At 33.3% G+C, this 26,547-nt stretch overlaps 22 non-coding genes across 22 annotated transcripts; all 22 read right to left on the bottom strand.

Moving 5' to 3' along the window:
* Positions 1–619: 619 nt before the first annotated feature.
* On the bottom strand, positions 620–693 carry TRNAI-AAU (transfer RNA isoleucine (anticodon AAU)). The gene has a single exon. It is a non-coding gene; the product is annotated as a tRNA-Ile (tRNA).
* Positions 694–1,216: 523 nt separating this feature from the next.
* On the bottom strand, positions 1,217–1,290 carry TRNAI-AAU (transfer RNA isoleucine (anticodon AAU)). The gene has a single exon. It is a non-coding gene; the product is annotated as a tRNA-Ile (tRNA).
* A 782-nt stretch (positions 1,291–2,072) lies between these two features.
* TRNAI-AAU (transfer RNA isoleucine (anticodon AAU)) lies at positions 2,073–2,146 on the bottom strand. Its single transcript has one exon. It is a non-coding gene; the product is annotated as a tRNA-Ile (tRNA).
* A 2,567-nt stretch (positions 2,147–4,713) lies between these two features.
* On the bottom strand, positions 4,714–4,787 carry TRNAI-AAU (transfer RNA isoleucine (anticodon AAU)). The gene has a single exon. It is a non-coding gene; the product is annotated as a tRNA-Ile (tRNA).
* Positions 4,788–5,310: 523 nt separating this feature from the next.
* TRNAI-AAU (transfer RNA isoleucine (anticodon AAU)) lies at positions 5,311–5,384 on the bottom strand. Its single transcript has one exon. It is a non-coding gene; the product is annotated as a tRNA-Ile (tRNA).
* A 1,379-nt stretch (positions 5,385–6,763) lies between these two features.
* On the bottom strand, positions 6,764–6,837 carry TRNAI-AAU (transfer RNA isoleucine (anticodon AAU)). The gene has a single exon. It is a non-coding gene; the product is annotated as a tRNA-Ile (tRNA).
* A 1,120-nt stretch (positions 6,838–7,957) lies between these two features.
* On the bottom strand, positions 7,958–8,031 carry TRNAI-AAU (transfer RNA isoleucine (anticodon AAU)). The gene has a single exon. It is a non-coding gene; the product is annotated as a tRNA-Ile (tRNA).
* A 779-nt stretch (positions 8,032–8,810) lies between these two features.
* Positions 8,811–8,884, bottom strand: TRNAI-AAU (transfer RNA isoleucine (anticodon AAU)). The gene has a single exon. It is a non-coding gene; the product is annotated as a tRNA-Ile (tRNA).
* Positions 8,885–10,005: 1,121 nt separating this feature from the next.
* TRNAI-AAU (transfer RNA isoleucine (anticodon AAU)) lies at positions 10,006–10,079 on the bottom strand. Its single transcript has one exon. It is a non-coding gene; the product is annotated as a tRNA-Ile (tRNA).
* A 1,120-nt stretch (positions 10,080–11,199) lies between these two features.
* Positions 11,200–11,273, bottom strand: TRNAI-AAU (transfer RNA isoleucine (anticodon AAU)). Its single transcript has one exon. It is a non-coding gene; the product is annotated as a tRNA-Ile (tRNA).
* Positions 11,274–11,796: 523 nt separating this feature from the next.
* Positions 11,797–11,870, bottom strand: TRNAI-AAU (transfer RNA isoleucine (anticodon AAU)). The gene has a single exon. It is a non-coding gene; the product is annotated as a tRNA-Ile (tRNA).
* Positions 11,871–13,249: 1,379 nt separating this feature from the next.
* TRNAI-AAU (transfer RNA isoleucine (anticodon AAU)) lies at positions 13,250–13,323 on the bottom strand. Its single transcript has one exon. It is a non-coding gene; the product is annotated as a tRNA-Ile (tRNA).
* Positions 13,324–14,443: 1,120 nt separating this feature from the next.
* On the bottom strand, positions 14,444–14,517 carry TRNAI-AAU (transfer RNA isoleucine (anticodon AAU)). The gene has a single exon. It is a non-coding gene; the product is annotated as a tRNA-Ile (tRNA).
* Positions 14,518–15,299: 782 nt separating this feature from the next.
* TRNAI-AAU (transfer RNA isoleucine (anticodon AAU)) lies at positions 15,300–15,373 on the bottom strand. The gene has a single exon. It is a non-coding gene; the product is annotated as a tRNA-Ile (tRNA).
* Positions 15,374–17,940: 2,567 nt separating this feature from the next.
* Positions 17,941–18,014, bottom strand: TRNAI-AAU (transfer RNA isoleucine (anticodon AAU)). Its single transcript has one exon. It is a non-coding gene; the product is annotated as a tRNA-Ile (tRNA).
* A 1,120-nt stretch (positions 18,015–19,134) lies between these two features.
* Positions 19,135–19,208, bottom strand: TRNAI-AAU (transfer RNA isoleucine (anticodon AAU)). Its single transcript has one exon. It is a non-coding gene; the product is annotated as a tRNA-Ile (tRNA).
* A 779-nt stretch (positions 19,209–19,987) lies between these two features.
* Positions 19,988–20,061, bottom strand: TRNAI-AAU (transfer RNA isoleucine (anticodon AAU)). The gene has a single exon. It is a non-coding gene; the product is annotated as a tRNA-Ile (tRNA).
* Positions 20,062–22,036: 1,975 nt separating this feature from the next.
* TRNAI-AAU (transfer RNA isoleucine (anticodon AAU)) lies at positions 22,037–22,110 on the bottom strand. The gene has a single exon. It is a non-coding gene; the product is annotated as a tRNA-Ile (tRNA).
* Positions 22,111–22,633: 523 nt separating this feature from the next.
* TRNAI-AAU (transfer RNA isoleucine (anticodon AAU)) lies at positions 22,634–22,707 on the bottom strand. The gene has a single exon. It is a non-coding gene; the product is annotated as a tRNA-Ile (tRNA).
* A 1,120-nt stretch (positions 22,708–23,827) lies between these two features.
* TRNAI-AAU (transfer RNA isoleucine (anticodon AAU)) lies at positions 23,828–23,901 on the bottom strand. Its single transcript has one exon. It is a non-coding gene; the product is annotated as a tRNA-Ile (tRNA).
* Positions 23,902–24,425: 524 nt separating this feature from the next.
* On the bottom strand, positions 24,426–24,499 carry TRNAI-AAU (transfer RNA isoleucine (anticodon AAU)). The gene has a single exon. It is a non-coding gene; the product is annotated as a tRNA-Ile (tRNA).
* A 1,379-nt stretch (positions 24,500–25,878) lies between these two features.
* TRNAI-AAU (transfer RNA isoleucine (anticodon AAU)) lies at positions 25,879–25,952 on the bottom strand. Its single transcript has one exon. It is a non-coding gene; the product is annotated as a tRNA-Ile (tRNA).
* Positions 25,953–26,547: the final 595 nt, after the last annotated feature.

Below are 26,547 nucleotides of genomic sequence, written 5' to 3'. Positions count from 1 at the left end.
TCTTTTATTTAACACAGAAACTTGGCCTGTACAGGGATCGAACCTGTGACCTTGGCGTTATTAGCACCACGCTCTAACCAACTGTGCTAACAGGCCGCTGTTCGTGCTGGGCTGGGGGACAAGCATATGAAGAATTGCTAATGTCAGTGAACCGCAGATAGTTTGAAAGCTTATTTTCAGCTGTTTACCCATAAGGTATATTTATATATTATCGACATGAAGAAACAAATATCACAAAAAAATCAATACAAATGAGATTTTCATTCTTAGTGTTAAAACTTAGAACCATTAATGTATGTTCTATGTGGTTTAGCAATAAATAACAGTTCATCATCTATATTAAATTAATTCATCTACTCATTCTATCAGCTCCTGCTCAAAGGAAATATAGAGCTAAACATCAGACAGAAGAAAATGCTTGTAATAAATGAGAGATTTAGTTACTTAGTGTTAGAACTTACAACCATTAATGGATGTTCAAGGCACTTTAACATTAATATATAATTCCACATCTATATCAAATTGATTCAACTAATGATTCTAGCAGCTCTTGCTCCAAAGAGATATACAGTTAACAAAGAGACACAAGAAAAAGCATCTATTTTTTAACACAGAAACTTGGCCTGTACAGGGATCGAACCTGTGACCTTGGCGTTATTAGCACCACGCTCTAACCAACTGAGCTAACAGGCCGCTGTTTGTGCTGGGCTGGGGGACAAGCATATGAAGAATTGCGAATGTCAGTGAACCCCAGATAGTTTGAAAGCTTATTTTCAGCTGTTTACCCATAAGGTATATTTATATATTATCGACATGAAGAAACAAATATCACAAAAAAATCAATACAAATGAGATTTTCATTCTTAGTGTTAAAACTTAGAACCATTAATGTATGTTCTAGGTGGTTTAGCAATAAATAACAGTTCATCATCTATATTAAATTAATTCATCTACTCATTCTATCAGCTCCTGCTCAAAGGAAATATAGAGATAAACATCAGACAGAAGAAAATGCTTGTAATAAATGAGAGATTTAGTTACTTAGTGTTAGAACTTACAACCATTAATGGATGTTCAAGGCACTTTAACATTAATATATAATTCCACATCTATATCAAATTGATTCAACTAATGATTCTAGCAGCTCTTGCTCCAAAGAGATATACAGATAACAAAGAGACAGAAGAAAAAGCATCTTTTATTTAACACAGAAACTTGGCCTGTACAGGGATCGAACCTGTGACCTTGGCGTTATTAGCACCACGCTCTAACCAACTGAGCTAACAGGCCGCCGCTCGTGCTGGGCTGGGGGACAAGCATATGAAGAATTGCTAATGTCAGTGAACCCCAGATAGTTTGAAAGCTTATTTTCAGCTGTTTACCCATAAGGTATATTTATATATTATCGACATGAAGAAACAAATATCACAAAAAAATCAATACAAATGAGATTTTCAATCTTAGTGTTAAAACTTAGAACCATTAATGTATTTTCCATGTGGTTTAGCAATAAATAACAGTTCATAATCTATATTAAATTAATTCATCTACTCATTCTATCAGCTTCTGCTCAAAGGAAATATAGATTTAAACAAGATACAGAAGAAAATGCATCTATTTCAACATTAAAGCAGCGTTAAGTGTTTGCTTGGAGAGTGGTAGAAAGTATGTTCTTGGCATTTTTAACTTCATGTTCTAACAGAATCAGATAATAGGCTTACTATATTTATAGCATACTACTGAAGAAATAACAGATGATGAAGTGCTACTGATTGTTAACCCGAGATAGATGGAAATCTTATATTCAGCTGTTTACATTCATGGTGTCTTTAAGCATTATCAAAAAATCAAAACTAGACTTTCCTAAATTACTTGTAATAAATGGGAGATTAATTACTTAGTGTTAGAACTTTGAACCCTTAATGGGTGTTCAAGGCACTTTAACATTAATATATAATTCCACATCTATATCAAATTGATTCAACTAATGATTCTAGCAGCTCTTGCTCCAAAGAGATATACAGATAACAAAGAGACAGAAGAAAAAGCATCTTTTATTTAACACAGAAACTTGGCCTGTACAGGGATCGAACCTGTGACCTTGGCGTTATTAGCACCACGCTCTAACCAACTGAGCTAACAGGCCGCTGTTCGTGCTGGGCTGGGGGACAAGCATATGAAGAATTGCGAATGTCAGTGAACCCCAGATAGTTTGAAAGCTTATTTTCAGCTGTTTACCCATAAGGTATATTTATATATTATCGACATGAAGAAACAAATATCACAAAAAAATCAATACAAATGAGATTTTCAATCTTAGTGTTAAAACTTAGAACCATTAATGTATTTTCCATGTGGTTTAGCAATAAATAACAGTTCATCATCTATATTAAATTAATTCATCTACTCATTCTATCAGCTCCTGCTCAAAGGAAATATAGAGATAAACATCAGACAGAAGAAAATGCTTGTAATAAATGAGAGATTTAGTTACTTAGTGTTAGAACTTACAACCATTAATGGATGTTCAAGGCACTTTAACATTAATATATAATTCCACATCTATATCAAATTGATTCAACTACTAGCAGCTCTTGCTCCAAAGAGATATACAGTTAACAAAGAGACACAAGAAAAAGCATCTTTTTTTTAACACAGAAACTTGGCCTGTACAGGGATCGAACCTGTGACCTTGGCGTTATTAGCACCACGCTCTAACCAACTGAGCTAACAGGCTGCCGTTCGTTCTGTGCTGGGGGACAAGCATGTGCAGAACTGCTAATGTCAGTGAACCCCAGATAGTTTGAAAGCTTATTTTCAGCTGTTTACCCATAAGGTATATTTATATATTATCGACATGAAGAAACAAATATCACAAAAAAATCAATACAAATGAGATTTTCATTCTTAGTGTTAAAACTTAGAACCATTAATGTATGTTCTATGTGGTTTAGCAATAAATAACAGTTCATCATCTATATTAAATTAATTCATCTACTCATTCTATCAGCTCCTGCTCAAAGTAAATATAGAGATAAACATCAGACAGAAGAAAATGCTTGTAATAAATGAGAGATTTAGTTACTTAGTGTTAGAACTTACAACCATTAATGGATGTTCAAGGCACTTTAACATTAATATATAATTCCACATCTATATCAAATTGATTCAACTAATGATTCTAGCAGCTCTTGCTCCAAAGAGATATACAGATAACAAAGAGACAGAAGAAAAAGCTTCTTTTATTTAACACAGAAACTTGGCCTGTACAGGGATCGAACCTGTGACCTTGGCGTTATTAGCACCACGCTCTAACCATCTGAGCTAACAGGCCGCCGCTCGTGCTGGGCTGGGGGACAAGCATATGAAGAATTGCCAATGTCAGTGAACCCCAGATAGTTTGAAAGCTTATTTTCAGCTGTTTACCCATAAGGTATATTTATATATTATCGACATGAAGAAACAAATATCACAAAAAAATCAATACAAATGAGATTTTCAATCTTAGTGTTAAAACTTAGAACCATTAATGTTTTTTCCATGTGGTTTAGCAATAAATAACAGTTCATAATCTATATTAAATTAATTCATCTACTCATTCTATCAGCTTCTGCTCAAAGGAAATATAGATTTAAACAAGATACAGAAGAAAATGCATCTATTTCAACATTAAAGCAGCGTTAAGTGTTTGCTTGGAGAGTGGTAGAAAGTATGTTCTTGCCATTTTTAACTTCATGTTCTAACAGAATCAGATAATAGGCTTACTATATTTATAGCATACTACTGAAGAAATAACAGATGATGAAGTGCTACTGATTGTTAACCCGAGATAGATGGAAATCTTATATTCAGCTGTTTACATTCATGGTGTCTTTAAGCATTATCAAAAAATCAAAACTAGACTTTCCTAAATTACTTGTAATAAATGGGAGATTAATTACTTAGTGTTAGAACTTTGAACCATTAATGGGTGTTCAAGGCACTTTAACATTAATATATAATTCCACATCTATATCAAATTGATTCAACTAATGATTCTAGCAGCTCTTGCTCCAAAGAGATATACAGATAACAAAGAGACACAAGAAAAAGCATCTTTTATTTAACACAGAAACTTGGCCAGTACAGGGATCGAACCTGTGACCTTGGCGTTATTAGCACCACGCTCTAACCAACTGAGCTAACAGGCCGCTGTTTGTGCTTGGCTGGGGGACAAGCATATGAAGAATTGCTAATGTCAGTGAACCCCAGATAGTTTGAAAGCTTATTTTCAGCTGTTTACCCATAAGGTATATTTATATATTATCGACATGAAGAAACAAATATCACAAAAAAATCAATACAAATGAGATTTTCATTCTTAGTGTTAAAACTTAGAACCATTAATGTATGTTCTATGTGGTTTAGCAATAAATAACAGTTCATCATCTATATTAAATTAATTCATCTACTCATTCTATCAGCTCCTGCTCAAAGGAAATATAGAGCTAAACATCAGACAGAAGAAAATGCTTGTAATAAATGAGAGATTTAGTTACTTAGTGTTAGAACTTACAACCATTAATGGATGTTCAAGGCACTTTAACATTAATATATAATTCCACATCTATATCAAATTGATTCAACTAATGATTCTAGCAGCTCTTGCTCCAAAGAGATATACAGTTAACAAAGAGACACAAGAAAAAGCATCTTTTTTTTAACACAGAAACTTGGCCTGTACAGGGATCGAACCTGTGACCTTGGCGTTATTAGCACCACGCTCTAACCAACTGAGCTAACAGGCCGCCGTTCGTGCTGGGCTGGGGGACAAGCATATGAAGAATTGCGAATGTCAGCCAACCCCAGATAGTTTGAAAGCTTATTTTCAGCTGTTTACCCAGAAGGTATATTTATATATTATCGACATGAAGAAACAAATATCACAAAAAAATCAATACAAATGAGATTTTCATTCTTAGTGTTAAAACTGAGAACCATTAATGTATTTTCTATGTGGTTTAGCAATAAATAACAGTTTATCATCTATATTAAATTAATTCATCTACTCATTCTATCAGCTTCTGCTCAAAGGAAATATAGAGATAAACATCAGACAGAAGAAAATGCTTGTAATAAATGAGAGATTTAGTTACTTAGTGTTAGAACTTACAACCATTAATGGATGTTCAAGGCACTTTAACATTAATATATAATTCCACATCTATATCAAATTGATTCAACTAATGATTCTAGCAGCTCTTGCTCCAAAGAGATATACAGTTAACAAAGAGACACAAGAAAAAGCATCTTTTATTTAACACAGAAACTTGGCCTGTACAGGGATCGAACCTGTGACCTTGGCGTTATTAGCACCACGCTCTAACCAACTGAGCTAACAGGCCTCTGTTTGTGCTGGGCTGGGGGACAAGCATATGAAGAAGTGCTAATGTCAGTGAACCCCAGATAGTTTGAAAGCTTATTTTCAGCTGTTTACCCATAAGGTATATTTATATATTATCGACATGAAGAAACAAATATCACAAAAAAATCAATACAAATGAGATTTTCATTCATAGTGTTAAAACTTAGAACCATTAATGTATTTTCTATGTGGTTTAGCAATAAATAACAGTTCATCATCTATATTAAATTAATTCATCTACTCATTCTATCAGCTTCTGCTCAAAGGAAATATAGATTTAAACAAGATACAGAAAAAAATGCATCTATTTCAACATTAAAGCAGCGTTAAGTGTTTGCTTGGAGAGTGGTAGAAAGTATGTTCTTGGTATTTTTAACTTCATGTTCTAACAGAATCAGATAATAGGCTTACTATATTTATAGCATACTACTGAAGAAATAACAGATGATGAAGTGCTACTGATTGTTAACCCGAGATAGATGGAAATCTTATATTCAGCTGTTTACATTCATGGTGTCTTTAAGCATTATCAAAAAATCAAAACTAGACTTTCCTAAATTACTTGTAATAAATGGGAGATTAATTACTTAGTGTTAGAACTTTGAACCATTAATGAATATTCAAGGCACTTTAACATTAATATATAATTCCACATCTACATCAAATTGATTAATGTAATGATTCTAGCAGCTCTTGCTCCAAAAAGATATACAGTTAACAAAGAGACACAAGAAAAAGCATCTTTTATTTAACACAGAAACGTGGCCTGTACAGGGATTGAACCTGTGACCTTGGCGTTATTAGCACCACGCTCTAACCAACTGAGCTAACAGGCCACTGTTTGTGCTGGGCTGGGGGACAAGCATATGAAGAAGTGCGAATGTCAGTGAACCCCAGATAGTTTGAAAGGTTATTTTCAGCTGTTTACCCATAAGGTATATTTATATATTATTGACATGAAGAAATAAATATCACCAAAAAATCAATACAAATGAGATTTTTATTCTTAGTGTTAAAACTTAGAACCATTAATGTATTTTCTATGTGGTTTAGCAATAAACAATAATTCATCAACTATATTAAATTGATTCATCTAATCATTCTATCAGCTTCTGCCCAAAGGAAATATAGAGATAAACATCAGACAGAAGAAAATGCTTGTAATAAATGAGAGATTTAGTTACTTAGTGTTAGAACTTACAACCATTAATGGATGTTCAAGGCACTTTAACATTAATATATAATTCCACATCTATATCAAATTGATTCAACTAATGATTCTAGCAGCTCTTGCTCCAAAGAGATATACAGATAACAAAGAGACACAAGAAAAAGCATCTTTTATTTAACACAGAAACTTGGCCTGTACAGGGATCGAACCTGTGACCTTGGCGTTATTAGCACCACGCTCTAACCAACTGAGCTAACAGGCCGCTGTTCGTGCTGGGCTGGGGGACAAGCAGATGAAGAATTGCTAGTGTCAGTGAACCCCAGATAGTTTGAAAGCTTATTTTCAGCTGTTTACCCATAAGGTATATTTATATATTATCGACATGAAGAAACAAATATCACAAAAAAATCAATACAAATGAGATTTTCATTCTTAGTGTTAAAACTTAGAACCATTAATGTATTTTCTATGTGGTTTAGCAATAAAAAACAGTTCATCATCTATATTAAATTAATTCATCTACTCATTCTATCAGCTTCTGCTCAAAGGAAATATAGAGATAAATATCAGACAGAAGAAAATGCTTGTAATAAATGAGAGATTTAGTTACTTAGTGTTAGAACTTTGAACCATTAATGGATGTTCAAGGCACTTTAACATTAATATATAATTCCACATCTATATCAAATTGATTCAACTAATGATTCTGGCAGCTCTTGCTCCAAAGAGATATACAGATAACAAAGAGACAGAAGAAAAAGCATCTTTTATTTAACACAGAAACTTGGCCTGTACAGGGATCGAACCTGTGACCTTGGCGTTATTAGCACCACGCTCTAACCAACTGAGCTAACAGGCTGCTGTTCGTGCTGGGCTGGGGGACAAGCATATGAAGAATTGCTAGTGTCAGTGAACCCCAGATAGTTTGAAAGCTTATTTTCAGCTGTTTACCCATAAGGTATATTTATATATTATCGACATGAAGAAACAAATATCACAAAAAAATCAATACAAATGAGATTTTCATTCTTAGTGTTAAAACTTAGAACCATTAATGTATTTTCAATGTGGTTTAGCAATAAAAAACAGTTCATCATCTATATTAAATTAATTCATCTACTCATTCTATCAGCTTCTGCTCAAAGGAAATATAGAGATAAATATCAGACAGAAGAAAATGCTTGTAATAAATGAGAGATTTAGTTACTTAGTGTTAGAACTTTGAACCATTAATGGATGTTCAAGGCACTTTAACATTAATATATAATTCCACATCTATATCAAATTGATTCAACTAATGATTCTAGCAGCTCTTGCTCCAAAGAGATATACAGATAACAAAGAGACAGAAGAAAAAGCATCTTTTATTTAACACAGAAACTTGGCCTGTACAGGGATCGAACCTGTGACCTTGGCGTTATTAGCACCACGCTCTAACCAACTGAGCTAACAGGCCGCCGCTCGTGCTGTGCTGGGGGACAAGCATATGAAGAATCGCCAATGTCAGTGAACCCCAGATAGTTTGAAAGCTTATTTTCAGCTGTTTACCCATAAGGTATATTTATATATTATCGACATGAAGAAACAAATATCACAAAAAAATCAATACAAATGAGATTTTCAATCTTAGTGTTAAAACTTAGAACCATTAATGTATTTTCCATGTGGTTTAGCAATAAATAACAGTTCATCATCTATATTAAATTAATTCATTTACTCATTCTATCAGCTTCTGCTCCAAGGAAATATAGATTTAAACAAGATACAGAAGAAAATGCATCTATTTCAACATTAAAGCAGCGTTAAGTGTTTGCTTCGAGAGTGGTAGAAAGTATGTTCTTGGCATTTTTAACTTCATGTTCTAACAGAATCAGATAATAGGCTTACTATATTTATAGCATACTACTGAAGAAATAACAGATGATGAAGTGCTACTGATTGTTAACCCGAGATAGATGGAAATCTTATATTCAGCTGTTTACATTCATGGTGTCTTTAAGCATTATCAAAAAATCTAAACTAGACTTTCCTAAATTACTTGTAATAAATGGGAGATTAATTACTTAGTGTTAGAACTTTGAACCATTAATGAATATTCAAGGCACTTTAACATTAATATGTAATTCCACATCTATATAAAATTTATTAATCGAATCTTTCTAGCAGCTCTTGCTCCAAAGAGGTATACAGTTAACAATGAGAGATAATAAAAAGCTTTCTTTTAACTCAGACACCTGGCCTGTACAGGGATCGAACCTGTGACCTTGGCGTTATTAGCACCACGCTCTAACCAACTGAGCTAACAGGCCACTGTGTGCACAGTGATGGGGGACAAGCATATGAAGAAGTGCTAATGACAGTGAACCCCAGATAGTTGGAATGCTTATTTTCAGCAGTTTACCTTTAAGATATATTTATATATTATCAACATGAAAAAACCAATATGAAATAAAAACTCAATATAAACGAGATTTTCATACTTAGTGTTAAAACTTAGAGCCATTAAAGTATTTTCCATCTGTTTTAGCAATAAACAATAATTCATCAACTATATTAAATTGATTCATCTAATAATTCTATCAGCTTCTGCCCAAAGGAAATATAGAGATAAACATCAGCCAGAAGAAAATGCTTGTAATAAATGAGAGATTTAGTTACTTAGTGTTAGAACTTACAACCAATAATGGATGTTCAAGGCACTTTAACATTAATATATAATTCCACATCAACATCAAATTGATTAATGTAATGATTCTAGCAGCTCTTGCTCCAAAGAGATATACAGTTAACAAAGTGTCACAAGAAAAAGCATCTTTTATTTAACACAGAAACTTGGCCTGTACAGGGATCGAACCTGTGACCTTGGCATTATTAGCACCACGCTCTAACCAACTGAGCTAACAGGCCGCCGTCCGTGCTGTGCTGGGGGACAAGCATATGAAGAAGTGGTAATGTCAGTGAACCCCAGATAGTTTGAAAGCTTATTTTCAGCTGTTTACCCATAAGGTATATTTATATATTATCGACATGAAGAAACAAATATCACAAAAAAATCAATACAAATGAGATTTTCATTCTTACTGTTAAAACTTAGAACCATTAATGTATTTTATATGTGGTTTAGCAATAAAAAACAGTTCATCATCTATATTAAATTAATTCATCTACTCATTCTATCAGCTTCTGCTCAAAGGAAATATAGAGATAAATATCAGACAGAAGAAAATGCTTGTAATAAATGAGAGATTTAGTTACTTAGTGTTAGAACTTTGAACCATTAATGGATGTTCAAGGCACTTTAACATTAATAGATAATTCCACATCTATATCAAATTGATTCAACTAATGATTCTAGCAGCTCTTGCTCCAAAGAGATATACAGATAACATAGAGACAGAAGAAAAAGCATCTTTTATTTAACACAGAAACTTGGCCTGTACAGGGATCGAACCTGTGACCTTGGCGTTATTAGCACCACGCTCTAACCAACTGAGCTAACAGGCCGCTGTCCGTGCTGGGCTGGGGGACAAGCATATGAAGAAGTGGTAATGTCAGTGAACCCCAGATAGTTTGAAAGCTTATTTTCAGCTGTTTACCCATAAGGTATATTTATATATTATCGACATGAAGAAACAAATATCACAAAAAAATCAATACAAATGAGATTTTCATTCTTAGTGTTAAAACGTAGAACCATTAATGTATTTTCTATGTGGTTTAGCAATAAAAAACAGTTCATCATCTATATTAAATTAATTCATCTACTCATTCAATCAGCTTCTGCTCAAAGGAAATATAGAGATAAATATCAGACAGAAGAAAATGCTTGTAATAAATGAGAGATTTAGTTACTTAGTGTTAGAACTTTGAACCATTAATGGATGTTCAAGGCACTTTAACATTAATATATAATTCCACATCTATATCAAATTGATTCAACTAATGATTCTGGCAGCTCTTGCTCCAAAGAGATATACAGATAACAAAGAGACAGAAGAAAAAGCATCTTTTATTTAACACAGAAACTTGGCCTGTACAGGGATCGAACCTGTGACCTTGGCGTTATTAGCACCACGCTCTAACCAACTGAGCTAACAGGCTGCTGTTCGTGCTGGGCTGGGGGACAAGCATATGAAGAATTGCTAGTGTCAGTGAACCCCAGATAGTTTGAAAGCTTATTTTCAGCTGTTTACCCATAAGGTATATTTATATATTATCGACATGAAGAAACAAATATCACAAAAAAATCAATACAAATGAGATTTTCATTCTTAGTGTTAAAACTTAGAACCATTAATGTATTTTCAATGTGGTTTAGCAATAAAAAACAGTTCATCATCTATATTAAATTAATTCATCTACTCATTCTATCAGCTTCTGCTCAAAGGAAATATAGAGATAAATATCAGACAGAAGAAAATGCTTGTAATAAATGAGAGATTTAGTTACTTAGTGTTAGAACTTTGAACCATTAATGGATGTTCAAGGCACTTTAACATTAATATATAATTCCACATCTATATCAAATTGATTCAACTAATGATTCTGGCAGCTCTTGCTCCAAAGAGATATACAGATAACAAAGAGACAGAAGAAAAAGCATCTTTTATTTAACACAGAAACTTGGCCTGTACAGGGATCGAACCTGTGACCTTGGCGTTATTAGCACCACGCTCTAACCAACTGAGCTAACAGGCCGCCGTTCGTGCTGGGCTGGGGGACAAGCATATGAAGAATTGCGAATGTCAGCCAACCCCAGATAGTTTGAAAGCTTATTTTCAGCTGTTTACCCAGAAGGTATATTTATATATTATCGACATGAAGAAACAAATATCACAAAAAAATCAATACAAATGAGATTTTCATTCTTAGTGTTAAAACTGAGAACCATTAATGTATTTTCTATGTGGTTTAGCAATAAATAACAGTTTATCATCTATATTAAATTAATTCATCTACTCATTCTATCAGCTTCTGCTCAAAGGAAATATAGAGATAAACATCAGACAGAAGAAAATGCTTGTAATAAATGAGAGATTTAGTTACTTAGTGTTAGAACTTACAACCATTAATGGATGTTCAAGGCACTTTAACATTAATATATAATTCCACATCTATATCAAATTGATTCAACTAATGATTCTAGCAGCTCTTGCTCCAAAGAGATATACAGTTAACAAAGAGACACAAGAAAAAGCATCTTTTATTTAACACAGAAACTTGGCCTGTACAGGGATCGAACCTGTGACCTTGGCGTTATTAGCACCACGCTCTAACCAACTGAGCTAACAGGCCTCTGTTTGTGCTGGGCTGGGGGACAAGCATATGAAGAAGTGCTAATGTCAGTGAACCCCAGATAGTTTGAAAGCTTATTTTCAGCTGTTTACCCATAAGGTATATTTATATATTATCGACATGAAGAAACAAATATCACAAAAAAATCAATACAAATGAGATTTTCATTCATAGTGTTAAAACTTAGAACCATTAATGTATTTTCTATGTGGTTTAGCAATAAATAACAGTTCATCATCTATATTAAATTAATTCATCTACTCATTCTATCAGCTTCTGCTCAAAGGAAATATAGATTTAAACAAGATACAGAAAAAAATGCATCTATTTCAACATTAAAGCAGCGTTAAGTGTTTGCTTGGAGAGTGGTAGAAAGTATGTTCTTGGTATTTTTAACTTCATGTTCTAACAGAATCAGATAATAGGCTTACTATATTTATAGCATACTACTGAAGAAATAACAGATGATGAAGTGCTACTGATTGTTAACCCGAGATAGATGGAAATCTTATATTCAGCTGTTTACATTCATGGTGTCTTTAAGCATTATCAAAAAATCAAAACTAGACTTTCCTAAATTACTTGTAATAAATGGGAGATTAATTACTTAGTGTTAGAACTTTGAACCATTAATGAATATTCAAGGCACTTTAACATTAATATATAATTCCACATCTACATCAAATTGATTAATGTAATGATTCTAGCAGCTCTTGCTCCAAAAAGATATACAGTTAACAAAGAGACACAAGAAAAAGCATCTTTTATTTAACACAGAAACGTGGCCTGTACAGGGATTGAACCTGTGACCTTGGCGTTATTAGCACCACGCTCTAACCAACTGAGCTAACAGGCCACTGTTTGTGCTGGGCTGGGGGACAAGCATATGAAGAAGTGCTAATGTCAGTGAACCCCAGATAGTTTGAAAGGTTATTTTCAGCTGTTTACCCATAAGGTATATTTATATATTATTGACATGAAGAAATAAATATCACCAAAAAATCAATACAAATGAGATTTTTATTCTTAGTGTTAAAACTTAGAACCATTAATGTATTTTCTATGTGGTTTAGCAATAAACAATAATTCATCAACTATATTAAATTGATTCATCTAATCATTCTATCAGCTTCTGCCCAAAGGAAATATAGAGATAAACATCAGACAGAAGAAAATGCTTGTAATAAATGAGAGATTTAGTTACTTAGTGTTAGAACTTACAACCATTAATGGATGTTCAAGGCACTTTAACATTAATATATAATTCCACATCTATATCAAATTGATTCAACTAATGATTCTAGCAGCTCTTGCTCCAAAGAGATATACAGATAACAAAGAGACACAAGAAAAAGCATCTTTTATTTAACACAGAAACTTGGCCTGTACAGGGATCGAACCTGTGACCTTGGCGTTATTAGCACCACGCTCTAACCAACTGAGCTAACAGGCCGCTGTTCGTGCTGGGCTGGGGGACAAGCAGATGAAGAATTGCTAGTGTCAGTGAACCCCAGATAGTTTGAAAGCTTATTTTCAGCTGTTTACCCATAAGGTATATTTATATATTATCGACATGAAGAAACAAATATCACAAAAAAATCAATACAAATGAGATTTTCATTCTTAGTGTTAAAACTTAGAACCATTAATGTATTTTCTATGTGGTTTAGCAATAAAAAACAGTTCATCATCTATATTAAATTAATTCATCTACTCATTCTATCAGCTTCTGCTCAAAGGAAATATAGAGATAAATATCAGACAGAAGAAAATGCTTGTAATAAATGAGAGATTTAGTTACTTAGTGTTAGAACTTTGAACCATTAATGGATGTTCAAGGCACTTTAACATTAATATATAATTCCACATCTATATCAAATTGATTCAACTAATGATTCTGGCAGCTCTTGCTCCAAAGAGATATACAGATAACAAAGAGACAGAAGAAAAAGCATCTTTTATTTAACACAGAAACTTGGCCTGTACAGGGATCGAACCTGTGACCTTGGCGTTATTAGCACCACGCTCTAACCAACTGAGCTAACAGGCTGCTGTTCGTGCTGGGCTGGGGGACAAGCATATGAAGAATTGCTAGTGTCAGTGAACCCCAGATAGTTTGAAAGCTTATTTTCAGCTGTTTACCCATAAGGTATATTTATATATTATCGACATGAAGAAACAAATATCACAAAAAAATCAATACAAATGAGATTTTCATTCTTAGTGTTAAAACTTAGAACCATTAATGTATTTTCAATGTGGTTTAGCAATAAAAAACAGTTCATCATCTATATTAAATTAATTGATCTACTCATTCTATCAGCTTCTGCTCAAAGGAAATATAGAGATAAATATCAGACAGAAGAAAATGCTTGTAATAAATGAGAGATTTAGTTACTTAGTGTTAGAACTTTGAACCATTAATGGATGTTCAAGGCACTTTAACATTAATATATAATTCCACATCTATATCAAATTGATTCAACTAATGATTCTAGCAGCTCTTGCTCCAAAGAGATATACAGATAACAAAGAGACAGAAGAAAAAGCATCTTTTATTTAACACAGAAACTTGGCCTGTACAGGGATCGAACCTGTGACCTTGGCGTTATTAGCACCACGCTCTAACCAACTGAGCTAACAGGCCGCCGCTCGTGCTGTGCTGGGGGACAAGCATATGAAGAATCGCCAATGTCAGTGAACCCCAGATAGTTTGAAAGCTTATTTTCAGCTGTTTACCCATAAGGTATATTTATATATTATCGACATGAAGAAACAAATATCACAAAAAAATCAATACAAATGAGATTTTCAATCTTAGTGTTAAAACTTAGAACCATTAATGTATTTTCCATGTGGTTTAGCAATAAATAACAGTTCATCATCTATATTAAATTAATTCATTTACTCATTCTATCAGCTTCTGCTCCAAGGAAATATAGATTTAAACAAGATACAGAAGAAAATGCATCTATTTCAACATTAAAGCAGCGTTAAGTGTTTGCTTGGAGAGTGGTAGAAAGTATGTTCTTGGCATTTTTAACTTCATGTTCTAACAGAATCAGATAATAGGCTTACTATATTTATAGCATACTACTGAAGAAATAACAGATGATGAAGTGCTACTGATTGTTAACCCGAGATAGATGGAAATCTTATATTCAGCTGTTTACATTCATGGTGTCTTTAAGCATTATCAAAAAATCAAAACTAGACTTTCCTAAATTACTTGTAATAAATGGGAGATTAATTACTTAGTGTTAGAACTTTGAACCCTTAATGGGTGTTCAAGGCACTTTAACATTAATATATAATTCCACATCTATATCAAATTGATTCAACTAATGATTCTAGCAGCTCTTGCTCCAAAGAGATATACAGATAACAAAGAGACACAAGAAAAAGCATCTTTTATTTAACACAGAAACTTGGCCTGTACAGGGATCGAACCTGTGACCTTGGCGTTATTAGCACCACGCTCTAACCAACTGAGCTAACAGGCCGCTGTTCGTGCTGGGCTGGGGGACAAGCATATGAAGAATTGCGAATGTCAGTGAACCCCAGATAGTTTGAAAGCTTATTTTCAGCTGTTTACCCATAAGGTATATTTATATATTATCGACATGAAGAAACAAATATCACAAAAAAATCAATACAAATGAGATTTTCAATCTTAGTGTTAAAACTTAGAACCATTAATGTATTTTCCATGTGGTTTAGCAATAAATAACAGTTCATCATCTATATTAAATTAATTCATCTACTCATTCTATCAGCTCCTGCTCAAAGGAAATATAGAGATAAACATCAGACAGAAGAAAATGCTTGTAATAAATGAGAGATTTAGTTACTTAGTGTTAGAACTTACAACCATTAATGGATGTTCAAGGCACTTTAACATTAATATATAATTCCACATCTATATCAAATTGATTCAACTACTAGCAGCTCTTGCTCCAAAGAGATATACAGTTAACAAAGAGACACAAGAAAAAGCATCTTTTTTTTAACACAGAAACTTGGCCTGTACAGGGATCGAACCTGTGACCTTGGCGTTATTAGCACCACGCTCTAACCAACTGAGCTAACAGGCTGCCGTTCGTTCTGTGCTGGGGGACAAGCATGTGCAGAACTGCTAATGTCAGTGAACCCCAGATAGTTTGAAAGCTTATTTTCAGCTGTTTACCCATAAGGTATATTTATATATTATCGACATGAAGAAACAAATATCACAAAAAAATCAATACAAATGAGATTTTCATTCTTAGTGTTAAAACTTAGAACCATTAATGTATGTTCTATGTGGTTTAGCAATAAATAACAGTTCATCATCTATATTAAATTAATTCATCTACTCATTCTATCAGCTCCTGCTCAAAGTAAATATAGAGATAAACATCAGACAGAAGAAAATGCTTGTAATAAATGAGAGATTTAGTTACTTAGTGTTAGAACTTACAACCATTAATGGATGTTCAAGGCACTTTAACATTAATATATAATTCCACATCTATATCAAATTGATTCAACTAATGATTCTAGCAGCTCTTGCTCCAAAGAGATATACAGATAACAAAGAGACAGAAGAAAAAGCTTCTTTTATTTAACACAGAAACTTGGCCTGTACAGGGATCGAACCTGTGACCTTGGCGTTATTAGCACCACGCTCTAACCATCTGAGCTAACAGGCCGCCGCTCGTGCTGGGCTGGGGGACAAGCATATGAAGAATTGCCAATGTCAGTGAACCCCAGATAGTTTGAAAGCTTATTTTCAGCTGTTTACCCATAAGGTATATTTATATATTATCGACATGAAGAAACAAATATCACAAAAAAATCAATACAAATGAGATTTTCAATCTTAGTGTTAAAACTTAGAACCATTAATGTTTTTTCCATGTGGTTTAGCAATAAATAACAGTTCATAATCTATATTAAATTAATTCATCTACTCATTCTATCAGCTTCTGCTCAAAGGAAATATAGATTTAAACAAGATACAGAAGAAAATGCATCTATTTCAACATTAAAGCAGCGTTAAGTGTTTGCTTGGAGAGTGGTAGAAAGTATGTTCTTGCCATTTTTAACTTCATGTTCTAACAGAATCAGATAATAGGCTTACTATATTTATAGCATACTACTGAAGAAATAACAGATGATGAAGTGCTACTGATTGTTAACCCGAGATAGATGGAAATCTTATATTCAGCTGTTTACATTCATGGTGTCTTTAAGCATTATCAAAAAATCAAAACTAGACTTTCCTAAATTACTTGTAATAAATGGGAGATTAATTACTTAGTGTTAGAACTTTGAACCATTAATGGGTGTTCAAGGCACTTTAACATTAATATATAATTCCACATCTATATCAAATTGATTCAACTAATGATTCTAGCAGCTCTTGCTCCAAAGAGATATACAGATAACAAAGAGACACAAGAAAAAGCATCTTTTATTTAACACAGAAACTTGGCCAGTACAGGGATCGAACCTGTGACCTTGGCGTTATTAGCACCACGCTCTAACCAACTGAGCTAACAGGCCGCTGTTTGTGCTTGGCTGGGGGACAAGCATATGAAGAATTGCTAATGTCAGTGAACCCCAGATAGTTTGAAAGCTTATTTTCAGCTGTTTACCCATAAGGTATATTTATATATTATCGACATGAAGAAACAAATATCACAAAAAAATCAATACAAATGAGATTTTCATTCTTACTGTTAAAACTTAGAACCATTAATGTATTTTCTATGTGGTTTAGCAATAAAAAACAGTTCATCATCTATATTAAATTAATTCATCTACTCATTCTATCAGCTTCTGCTCAAAGGAAATATAGAGATAAATATCAGACAGAAGAAAATGCTTGTAATAAATGAGAGATTTAGTTACTTAGTGTTAGAACTTTGAACCATTAATGGATGTTCAAGGCACTTTAACATTAATAGATAATTCCACATCTATATCAAATTGATTCAACTAATGATTCTAGCAGCTCTTGCTCCAAAGAGATATACAGATAACATAGAGACAGAAGAAAAAGCATCTTTTATTTAACACAGAAACTTGGCCTGTACAGGGATCGAACCTGTGACCTTGGCGTTATTAGCACCACGCTCTAACCAACTGAGCTAACAGGCCGCTGTCCGTGCTGGGCTGGGGGACAAGCATATGAAGAAGTGGTAATGTCAGTGAACCCCAGATAGTTTGAAAGCTTATTTTCAGCTGTTTACCCATAAGGTATATTTATATATTATCGACATGAAGAAACAAATATCACAAAAAAATCAATACAAATGAGATTTTCATTCTTAGTGTTAAAACTTAGAACCATTAATGTATTTTCTATGTGGTTTAGCAATAAAAAACAGTTCATCATCTATATTAAATTAATTCATCTACTCATTCTATCAGCTTCTGCTCAAAGGAAATATAGAGATAAATATCAGACAGAAGAAAATGCTTGTAATAAATGAGAGATTTAGTTACTTAGTGTTAGAACTTTGAACCATTAATGGATGTTCAAGGCACTTTAACATTAATATATAATTCCACATCTATATCAAATTGATTCAACTAATGATTCTGGCAGCTCTTGCTCCAAAGAGATATACAGATAACAAAGAGACAGAAGAAAAAGCATCTTTTATTTAACACAGAAACTTGGCCTGTACAGGGATCGAACCTGTGACCTTGGCGTTATTAGCACCACGCTCTAACCAACTGAGCTAACAGGCTGCTGTTCGTGCTGGGCTGGGGGACAAGCATATGAAGAATTGCTAGTGTCAGTGAACCCCAGATAGTTTGAAAGCTTATTTTCAGCTGTTTACCCATAAGGTATATTTATATATTATCGACATGAAGAAACAAATATCACAAAAAAATCAATACAAATGAGATTTTCATTCTTAGTGTTAAAACTTAGAACCATTAATGTATTTTCAATGTGGTTTAGCAATAAAAAACAGTTCATCATCTATATTAAATTAATTCATCTACTCATTCTATCAGCTTCTGCTCAAAGGAAATATAGAGATAAATATCAGACAGAAGAAAATGCTTGTAATAAATGAGAGATTTAGTTACTTAGTGTTAGAACTTTGAACCATTAATGGATGTTCAAGGCACTTTAACATTAATATATAATTCCACATCTATATCAAATTGATTCAACTAATGATTCTAGCAGCTCTTGCTCCAAAGAGATATACAGATAACAAAGAGACAGAAGAAAAAGCATCTTTTATTTAACACAGAAACTTGGCCTGTACAGGGATCGAACCTGTGACCTTGGCGTTATTAGCACCACGCTCTAACCAACTGAGCTAACAGGCCGCCGCTCGTGCTGTGCTGGGGGACAAGCATATGAAGAATCGCCAATGTCAGTGAACCCCAGATAGTTTGAAAGCTTATTTTCAGCTGTTTACCCATAAGGTATATTTATATATTATCGACATGAAGAAACAAATATCACAAAAAAATCAATACAAATGAGATTTTCAATCTTAGTGTTAAAACTTAGAACCATTAATGTATTTTCCATGTGGTTTAGCAATAAATAACAGTTCATCATCTATATTAAATTAATTCATTTACTCATTCTATCAGCTTCTGCTCCAAGGAAATATAGATTTAAACAAGATACAGAAGAAAATGCATCTATTTCAACATTAAAGCAGCGTTAAGTGTTTGCTTCGAGAGTGGTAGAAAGTATGTTCTTGGCATTTTTAACTTCATGTTCTAACAGAATCAGATAATAGGCTTACTATATTTATAGCATACTACTGAAGAAATAACAGATGATGAAGTGCTACTGATTGTTAACCCGAGATAGATGGAAATCTTATATTCAGCTGTTTACATTCATGGTGTCTTTAAGCATTATCAAAAAATCTAAACTAGACTTTCCTAAATTACTTGTAATAAATGGGAGATTAATTACTTAGTGTTAGAACTTTGAACCATTAATGAATATTCAAGGCACTTTAACATTAATATGTAATTCCACATCTATATAAAATTTATTAATCGAATCTTTCTAGCAGCTCTTGCTCCAAAGAGGTATACAGTTAACAATGAGAGATAATAAAAAGCTTTCTTTTAACTCAGACACCTGGCCTGTACAGGGATCGAACCTGTGACCTTGGCGTTATTAGCACCACGCTCTAACCAACTGAGCTAACAGGCCACTGTGTGCACAGTGATGGGGGACAAGCATATGAAGAAGTGCTAATGACAGTGAACCCCAGATAGTTGGAATGCTTATTTTCAGCAGTTTACCTTTAAGATATATTTATATATTATCAACATGAAAAAACCAATATGAAATAAAAACTCAATATAAACGAGATTTTCATACTTAGTGTTAAAACTTAGAGCCATTAAAGTATTTTCCATCTGTTTTAGCAATAAACAATAATTCATCAACTATATTAAATTGATTCATCTAATAATTCTATCAGCTTCTGCCCAAAGGAAATATAGAGATAAACATCAGCCAGAAGAAAATGCTTGTAATAAATGAGAGATTTAGTTACTTAGTGTTAGAACTTACAACCAATAATGGATGTTCAAGGCACTTTAACATTAATATATAATTCCACATCAACATCAAATTGATTAATGTAATGATTCTAGCAGCTCTTGCTCCAAAGAGATATACAGTTAACAAAGAGACACAAGAAAAAGCATCTTTTATTTAACACAGAAACTTGGCCTGTACAGGGATCGAACCTGTGACCTTGGCATTATTAGCACCACGCTCTAACCAACTGAGCTAACAGGCCGCCGTCCGTGCTGTGCTGGGGGACAAGCATATGAAGAAGTGGTAATGTCAGTGAACCCCAGATAGTTTGAAAGCTTATTTTCAGCTGTTTACCCATAAGGTATATTTATATATTATCGACATGAAGAAACAAATATCACAAAAAAATCAATACAAATGAGATTTTCATTCTTAGTGTTAAAACTTAGAACCATTAATGTATTTTCCATGTGGTTTAGCAATAAATATTAGTTCGTCATCTATATTAAATTAATTCATCTACTCATTCTATCAGCTTCTGCTCAAAGGAAATATAGATTTAAAGAAGATACAGAAGAAAATGCATCTATTTCAACATTAAAGCAGTGTTAAGTGTTTGCTTGGAGAGTGGTGGAAAGCATGTTCTTGGCATTTTTAACTTCATGTTCTAACAGAATCAGATAATAGGCTTACTATATTTATAGCATACTACTGAAGAAATAACAGATGATGAAGTGCTACTGATTGTTAACCCGAGATAGATGGAAATCTTATATTCAGCTGTTTACATTCATGGTGTCTTTAAGCATTATCAAAAAATCAAAACTAGACTTTCCTAAATTACTTGTAATAAATGGGAGATTAATTACTTAGTGTTAGAACTTTGAAACATTAATGAATATTCAAGGCACTTTAACATTAATATATAATTCCACATCTATATCAAATGTATTAATCTAATCTTTCTAGCAGCTCTTGCTCCAAAGAGGTATACAGCTAACAATGAGAGATAAGAAAAAGCTTTCTCTTAACTCAGACACCTGGCCTGTACAGGGATTGAACCTGTGACCTTGGCGTTATTAGCACCACGCTCTAACCATCTGAGCTAACAGGCCACTGTGTGCACAGTGATGGGGGACAAGCATATGAAGAAGTGCTAATGACAGTGAACCCCAGATAGTTGGAATGCTTATTTTCAGCAGTTTACCTTTAAGATATATTTATATATTATCAACATGAAAAAACCAATATGAAATAAAAACTCAATATAAACGAGATTTTCATACTTAGTGTTAAAACTTAGAGCCATTAAAGTATTTTCCATGTGTTTTAGCAATAAACAATAATTCATCAACTATATTAAATTGATTCATCTAATCATTCTATCAGCTTCTGCCCAAAGGAAATATAGAGATAAAAATCAGACAGAAGAAAATGCTTGTAATGAATGAGAGATTTAGTTACTTAGTGTTAGAACTTACAACCATTAATGGATGTTCAAGGCACTTTAACGTTAATATATAATTCCACATCGACATCAAATTGATTAATGTAATGATTCTAGCAGCTCTTGCTCCAAAGAGATATACAGTTAACAAAGAGACACAAGAAAAAGCATCTTTTATATAACACAGAAACGTGGCCTGTACAGGGATCGAACCTGTGACCTTGGCGTTATTAGCACCACGCTCTAACCAACTGAGCTAACAGGCCACTGTTTGTGCTGGGCTGGGGGACAAGCATATGAAGAAGTGCTAATGTCAGTGAACCCCAGATAGTTTGAAAGCTTATTTTCAGCTGTTTACCCATAAGGTATATTTATATATGATCGACATGAAGAAACAAATATCACAAAAAAATCAATACAAATGAGATTTTCATTCTTACTGTTAAAACTTAGAACCATTAATGTATTTTATATGTGGTTTAGCAATAAAAAACAGTTCATCATCTATATTAAATTAATTCATCTACTCATTCTATCAGCTTCTGCTCAAAGGAAATATAGAGATAAATATCAGACAGAAGAAAATGCTTGTAATAAATGAGAGATTTAGTTACTTAGTGTTAGAACTTTGAACCATTAATGGATGTTCAAGGCACTTTAACATTAATAGATAATTCCACATCTATATCAAATTGATTCAACTAATGATTCTAGCAGCTCTTGCTCCAAAGAGATATACAGATAACATAGAGACAGAAGAAAAAGCATCTTTTATTTAACACAGAAACTTGGCCTGTACAGGGATCGAACCTGTGACCTTGGCGTTATTAGCACCACGCTCTAACCAACTGAGCTAACAGGCCGCTGTCCGTGCTGGGCTGGGGGACAAGCATATGAAGAAGTGGTAATGTCAGTGAACCCCAGATAGTTTGAAAGCTTATTTTCAGCTGTTTACCCATAAGGTATATTTATATATTATCGACATGAAGAAACAAATATCACAAAAAAATCAATACAAATGAGATTTTCATTCTTAGTGTTAAAACGTAGAACCATTAATGTATTTTCTATGTGGTTTAGCAATAAAAAACAGTTCATCATCTATATTAAATTAATTCATCTACTCATTCAATCAGCTTCTGCTCAAAGGAAATATAGAGATAAATATCAGACAGAAGAAAATGCTTGTAATAAATGAGAGATTTAGTTACTTAGTGTTAGAACTTTGAACCATTAATGGATGTTCAAGGCACTTTAACATTAATATATAATTCCACATCTATATCAAATTGATTCAACTAATGATTCTGGCAGCTCTTGCTCCAAAGAGATATACAGATAACAAAGAGACAGAAGAAAAAGCATCTTTTATTTAACACAGAAACTTGGCCTGTACAGGGATCGAACCTGTGACCTTGGCGTTATTAGCACCACGCTCTAACCAACTGAGCTAACAGGCTGCTGTTCGTGCTGGGCTGGGGGACAAGCATATGAAGAATTGCTAGTGTCAGTGAACCCCAGATAGTTTGAAAGCTTATTTTCAGCTGTTTACCCATAAGGTATATTTATATATTATCGACATGAAGAAACAAATATCACAAAAAAATCAATACAAATGAGATTTTCATTCTTAGTGTTAAAACTTAGAACCATTAATGTATTTTCAATGTGGTTTAGCAATAAAAAACAGTTCATCATCTATATTAAATTAATTCATCTACTCATTCTATCAGCTTCTGCTCAAAGGAAATATAGAGATAAATATCAGACAGAAGAAAATGCTTGTAATAAATGAGAGATTTAGTTACTTAGTGTTAGAACTTTGAACCATTAATGGATGTTCAAGGCACTTTAACATTAATATATAATTCCACATCTATATCAAATTGATTCAACTAATGATTCTGGCAGCTCTTGCTCCAAAGAGATATACAGATAACAAAGAGACAGAAGAAAAAGCATCTTTTATTTAACACAGAAACTTGGCCTGTACAGGGATCGAACCTGTGACCTTGGCGTTATTAGCACCACGCTCTAACCAACTGAGCTAACAGGCCGCCGTTCGTGCTGGGCTGGGGGACAAGCATATGAAGAATTGCGAATGTCAGCCAACCCCAGATAGTTTGAAAGCTTATTTTCAGCTGTTTACCCAGAAGGTATATTTATATATTATCGACATGAAGAAACAAATATCACAAAAAAATCAATACAAATGAGATTTTCATTCTTAGTGTTTAAAACTGAGAACCATTAATGTATTTTCTATGTGGTTTAGCAATAAATAACAGTTTATCATCTATATTAAATTAATTCATCTACTCATTCTATCAGCTTCTGCTCAAAGGAAATATAGAGATAAACATCAGACAGAAGAAAATGCTTGTAATAAATGAGAGATTTAGTTACTTAGTGTTAGAACTTACAACCATTAATGGATGTTCAAGGCACTTTAACATTAATATATAATTCCACATCTATATCAAATTGATTCAACTAATGATTCTAGCAGCTCTTGCTCCAAAGAGATATACAGTTAACAAAGAGACACAAGAAAAAGCATCTTTTATTTAACACAGAAACTTGGCCTGTACAGGGATCGAACCTGTGACCTTGGCGTTATTAGCACCACGCTCTAACCAACTGAGCTAACAGGCCTCTGTTTGTGCTGGGCTGGGGGACAAGCATATGAAGAAGTGCTAATGTCAGTGAACCCCAGATAGTTTGAAAGCTTATTTTCAGCTGTTTACCCATAAGGTATATTTATATATTATCGACATGAAGAAACAAATATCACAAAAAAATCAATACAAATGAGATTTTCATTCATAGTGTTAAAACTTAGAACCATTAATGTATTTTCTATGTGGTTTAGCAATAAATAACAGTTCATCATCTATATTAAATTAATTCATCTACTCATTCTATCAGCTTCTGCTCAAAGGAAATATAGATTTAAACAAGATACAGAAAAAAATGCATCTATTTCAACATTAAAGCAGCGTTAAGTGTTTGCTTGGAGAGTGGTAGAAAGTATGTTCTTGGTATTTTTAACTTCATGTTCTAACAGAATCAGATAATAGGCTTACTATATTTATAGCATACTACTGAAGAAATAACAGATGATGAAGTGCTACTGATTGTTAACCCGAGATAGATGGAAATCTTATATTCAGCTGTTTACATTCATGGTGTCTTTAAGCATTATCAAAAAATCAAAACTAGACTTTCCTAAATTACTTGTAATAAATGGGAGATTAATTACTTAGTGTTAGAACTTTGAACCATTAATGAATATTCAAGGCACTTTAACATTAATATATAATTCCACATCTACATCAAATTGATTAATGTAATGATTCTAGCAGCTCTTGCTCCAAAAAGATATACAGTTAACAAAGAGACACAAGAAAAAGCATCTTTTATTTAACACAGAAACGTGGCCTGTACAGGGATTGAACCTGTGACCTTGGCGTTATTAGCACCACGCTCTAACCAACTGAGCTAACAGGCCACTGTTTGTGCTGGGCTGGGGGACAAGCATATGAAGAAGTGCTAATGTCAGTGAACCCCAGATAGTTTGAAAGGTTATTTTCAGCTGTTTACCCATAAGGTATATTTATATATTATTGACATGAAGAAATAAATATCACCAAAAAATCAATACAAATGAGATTTTTATTCTTAGTGTTAAAACTTAGAACCATTAATGTATTTTCTATGTGGTTTAGCAATAAACAATAATTCATCAACTATATTAAATTGATTCATCTAATCATTCTATCAGCTTCTGCCCAAAGGAAATATAGAGATAAACATCAGACAGAAGAAAATGCTTGTAATAAATGAGAGATTTAGTTACTTAGTGTTAGAACTTACAACCATTAATGGATGTTCAAGGCACTTTAACATTAATATATAATTCCACATCTATATCAAATTGATTCAACTAATGATTCTAGCAGCTCTTGCTCCAAAGAGATATACAGATAACAAAGAGACACAAGAAAAAGCATCTTTTATTTAACACAGAAACTTGGCCTGTACAGGGATCGAACCTGTGACCTTGGCGTTATTAGCACCACGCTCTAACCAACTGAGCTAACAGGCCGCTGTTCGTGCTGGGCTGGGGGACAAGCAGATGAAGAATTGCTAGTGTCAGTGAACCCCAGATAGTTTGAAAGCTTATTTTCAGCTGTTTACCCATAAGGTATATTTATATATTATCGACATGAAGAAACAAATATCACAAAAAAATCAATACAAATGAGATTTTCATTCTTAGTGTTAAAACTTAGAACCATTAATGTATTTTCTATGTGGTTTAGCAATAAAAAACAGTTCATCATCTATATTAAATTAATTCATCTACTCATTCTATCAGCTTCTGCTCAAAGGAAATATAGAGATAAATATCAGACAGAAGAAAATGCTTGTAATAAATGAGAGATTTAGTTACTTAGTATTAGAACTTTGAACCATTAATGGATGTTCAAGGCACTTTAACATTAATATATAATTCCACATCTATATCAAATTGATTCAACTAATGATTCTGGCAGCTCTTGCTCCAAAGAGATATACAGATAACAAAGAGACAGAAGAAAAAGCATCTTTTATTTAACACAGAAACTTGGCCTGTACAGGGATCGAACCTGTGACCTTGGCGTTATTAGCACCACGCTCTAACCAACTGAGCTAACAGG

This window comes from Triturus cristatus, chromosome 5_1 (genome assembly GCF_964204655.1).
Source record: "Triturus cristatus chromosome 5_1, aTriCri1.1, whole genome shotgun sequence".
In the NCBI taxonomy this organism is placed as follows: Eukaryota; Metazoa; Chordata; class Amphibia; order Caudata; family Salamandridae; genus Triturus; species Triturus cristatus.
This window is presented reverse-complemented; position numbering and strand designations above follow the sequence as displayed.